The sequence below is a fragment of the Aulostomus chinensis genome, chromosome 1 (assembly GCF_037954235.1).
Source record: "Aulostomus chinensis isolate RoL2024-O1b breed Wild chromosome 1, RoL_Achi_v1.0, whole genome shotgun sequence".
NCBI lineage: Eukaryota > Metazoa > Chordata > Actinopteri > Syngnathiformes > Aulostomidae > Aulostomus > Aulostomus chinensis.
The window spans coordinates 25,002,602-25,007,298 of NC_141320.1; positions in this window are offsets into that span (position 1 = coordinate 25,002,602).

Consider the following 4,697-nt stretch of genomic DNA (forward strand, 5'->3'; position numbering starts at 1 on the left):
TTTTCGAATAACCTCAAAGTGATGTTGACAGTCATGGAGTAAGAGTTGCTCCGAACCTCAAAATAATGCGACAGTAATGTAGTAAGAGTTGCTACGAACCTCAAAATATTGCGACAGTGATGTCAGAAGAATTGCTAATGAACTCAAAATGATGCTAACAGTAATGTAGTGATAGTTGCTAATCAACTCAGTGATGCTTACAGTAATGTAGTAAGTGTTTCGAATAACCTCAAAGTGATGCTTACAGTCATGTACTAAGAGTTGCTACAAACCTCAAAGTGATGCTGACAGTCATGTAGTAAGAGTTGCTACGAACCTCAAAATATTGCGACAGTGATGTTGGAAGAATTGCTAATGAACTCAAAATGATGCTAACAGTAATGGAGTGAAACTTTCGAATAACCTCAAAGTGATGCTGACAGTCATGTAGTAAGTGTTGCTATAAACCTCAAAATAATGCGAAAGTAATGTAGTAAAAGTGGCTACGAACCTCAAAATATTGCGACAGTGATGTCGGAAGAATTGCTAATGAACTCAAGATGATGCTAACAATAATGTAGTGATAGTTGCTAAGAAACTCAGTGATGCTTACAGTAATGTAGTAAGAGTTTCGAACAACCTCAAAGTGATGCTGACAGTCATTTAGTAAGAGTTGCTAATGAACTCAATTCAATGCTAGAATGATGTCGTGAGAATTGCTCATGAAGTCAAAGTGATGCTGACAGTAATGTAGTAAGAGTTGCTACGAACCTTTAAATAATACAACAATAATGTAGTAAGAGTTGCTAAGAACCTCAAAATAATGTGACAGTGATGTCAGAAGAACTGCTAATGATCTCAAAATGATGCTAACAGTAATGCAGTGAACGTTTCGAATAACCTCAAAGTGATGCTGACAGTCATGTATTAAGAGTTGCTACGAACCTCAAAATAATGCGACAGTAATGGAGTAAAAGTTGCTACGAACCTCAAAATATTGCGACAGTGATGTCGGAAGAATTGCTAATGAACTCACGATGATGCAAACAGTAATGGAGTGAAACTTTCGAATAACCTCAAAGTGATGCTGACAGTCATGTAAGTGTTGCTACGAACCTCAAAATAATGCGACAGTAATGTAGTAAAAGTTGCTACGAACCTCAAAATATTGCGACAGTGATGTCGGAAGAATTGCTAATGAACTCAAAATGATGCTAACAGTAATGTAGTGATAGTTTCTAATCAACTCAGTGATGCTTACAGTAATGTAGTAAGTGTTTCGAATAACCTCAAAGTGATGCTGACAGTCATGTAGTAAGAGTTGCCACGAACATCAATATAATGCGACAGTGATGTCGTGAGAATTGCTCAAAAACTCAAAATGATGCTAACAGTAATGTAGTGATAGTTGCTAATAAACTCAAAGTGATGCTGACAGTCATGTAGAAAGAGTTGTTACGAACCTTAAAATAATGCAACAATAATGTAGTAAGAGTTGCTACGAACCTCAAAATAATGCGACGGTAATGTAGTAAAAGTTGCTACGAACCTCAAAATATTGCGACAGTGATTTCGCAAGAAATGCTAATGAACTCAAAATGATGCTAACAGTAATGTAGTGAGAGTTGCTAATCAAGTCAGTGATGCTTACAGTAATGTAGTAAGTGTTTCGAATAACCTCAAAGTGACGCTGACAGTCATGTAGTAAGAGTTGCTACGAACCTCAAAATATTGCGACAGTGATGTCGGAAGAATTGCTAATGAACTCAAGATGATGCTAACAATAATGTAGTTATAGTTGCTAAGAAACTCAGTGATGCTTACAGTAATGTAGTAAGAGTTTCGAACAACCTCAAAGTGATGCTGACAGTCATTTAGTAAGAGTTGCTAATGAACTCAATTTAATGCTACTGTGATGTCGTGAGAATTGCTCAACAACTCAAAATGATGCTAACAGTAATGTAGTGATAGTTGCTAATAAACTCAAAGTGATGCTGACAGTAATGTAGTAAGAGTTGCTACGAACCTTAAAATAATGCAACAATAATGTAGTAAGAATTGCTACGAACCTCAAAATATTGCGACAGTGATGTCGGAAGAACTGCTAATGATCTCAAAATGATGCTCACAGTAATGTAGTAAGAATTGCTAATGAACTTAAAATGATGCTAACAGTAATGTAGTGATAGTTGCTAAGAAACTCAGTGATGCTTACAGTAATGTAGTAAGAGTCTCGAACAACCTAAATGTGATGCTGACAGTCATTTAGTAAGAGTTGCTAATGAACTCAATTCAATGCTAGAATGATGTCGTGAGAATTGCTCATGAAGTCAAAGTGATGCTGACAGTAATGTAGTAAGAGTTGCTACGAACCTTTAAATAATACAACAATAATGTAGTAAGAGTTGCTAAGAACCTCAAAATAATGTGACAGTGATGTCAGAAGAACTGCTAATGATCTCAAAATGATGCTAACAGTAATGCAGTGAACGTTTCGAATAACCTCAAAGTGATGCTGACAGTCATGTATTAAGAGTTGCTACGAACCTCAAAATAATGCGACAGTAATGGAGTAAAAGTTGCTACGAACCTCAAAATATTGCGACAGTGATGTCGGAAGAATTGCTAATGAACTCACGATGATGCAAACAGTAATGGAGTGAAACTTTCGAATAACCTCAAAGTGATGCTGACAGTCATGTAAGTGTTGCTACGAACCTCAAAATAATGCAACAGTAATGTAGTAAAAGTTGCTACGAACCTCAAAATATTGCGACAGTGATGTCAGAAGAATTGCTAATGAACTCAAAATGATGCTAACAGTAATGTAGTGATAGTTTCTAATCAACTCAGTGATGCTTACAGTAATGTAGTAAGTGTTTCGAATAACCTCAAAGTGATGCTGACAGTCATGTAGTAAGAGTTGCTACGAACATCAATATAATGCGACAGTGATGTCGTGAGAATTGCTCAAAAACTCAAAATGATGCTAACAGTAATGTAGTGATAGTTGCTAATAAACTCAAAGTGATGCTGACAGTCATGTAGAAAGAGTTGTTACGAACCTTAAAATAATGCAACAATAATGTAGTAAGAGTTGCTACGAACCTCAAAATAATGCGACGGTAATGTAGTAAAAGTTGCTACGAACCTCAAAATATTGCGACAGTGATTTCGCAAGAAATGCTAATGAACTCAAAATGATGCTAACAGTAATGTAGTGAGAGTTGCTAATCAAGTCAGTGATGCTTACAGTAATGTAGTCAGAGTTTCGAATAACCTCAAAGTGATGCTGACAGTCATGTAGTAAGAGTTGCTACGAACCTCAATATAATGCGACACTAATGTCGTAAAAGTCGCTACGAACCTGAAAATATTGCGACAGTGATGTCGGAAGAATTGCTAATGATCTCAAAATGATGCGACAGTGATGTAGTAAGAATTGCTAATGAACTCAAAATGATGCTAACAGTAATGGAGTGAAACTTTCAAATAACCTCAAAGTGATGCTTACAGTCATGTAGTAAGTGTTGCTACGAACTTCAAAATAATGCGACAGTAATGTAGTAAAAGTTGCTAAGAACCTCACAATATTGCGACAGTGATGTTGGAAGAATTGCTAATGAACTCAAGATGATGCTAACAGTAATGTAGAGATAGTTGCTAAGAAACTCAGTGATGCTTAAAGTAATGTAGTAAGTGTTTCGAACAACCTCAAAGTGATGCTGACAGTCATGTAGTAAGAGTTGCTAATGAACTCAATTTAATGCTACAGTGATGTCGTGAGAATCGCTCAACAACTCAAAATGATGCTAACAGTAATGTAGTGATAGTTGCTAATAACCTCAAAGTGATGCTGACAGGAATGTAGTAAGAGTTGCTACAAACCTCAAAATATTGCGACAGTGATGTCAGAAGAATTGCTAATGATCTAAAAATGATGCGACAGTGATGTAGTAAGAATTGCTCATGAACTCAAAATGATGCTAACAGTAATGGAGTGATAGTTGCTAATAAACTCAAAGTGATGCTGACAGTAATGTAGTAAGAGTTGCTACGAACCTTAAAATAATGCAACAATAATGTCGTAAGAGTTGCTACAAACCTCAAAATATTGCGACAGTGATGTCAGAAGAATTGCTAATGAACTCAAGATGATGCTAACAGTAATGGAGTGAAACTTTCGAATAACCTCAAAGTGATGCTGACAGTAATGTAGTAAGTGTTGCTACGAACCTCAAAATATTGCGACAGTGATGTCGGAAGAATTGCTAATGAACTCAAGATGATGCTAACAGTAATGTAGTGATAGTTGCTAAGAAACTCAGTGATGCTTAAAGTAATGTAGTAAGAGTTTTGAACAACCTCAAAGTGATGCTGACAGTCATTTAGTAAGAGTTGCTAATGAAGTCAATTCAATGCTACAGTGATGTCGCGAGAATTGCTCATTAACTCAAAATGATGCTAACAGTAATGTAGTAAAAGTTGCTACGAACCTCAAAATATTGCGACAGTGATGTCAGAAGAATTGCTAATTAACTCAAAATTATGCTAACAGTAATGTAGTGATAGTTGCTAATAAACTCAAAGCGATGCTGACAGTAATGTAGTAACAGTTGCTAGGAACCTTAAAATAATGCAACAATAATGTAGTAAGAGTTGCTACGAACCTCAAAATAATGTGACAGTGATGTCAGAAGAATTGCTAAAGGTCTCAA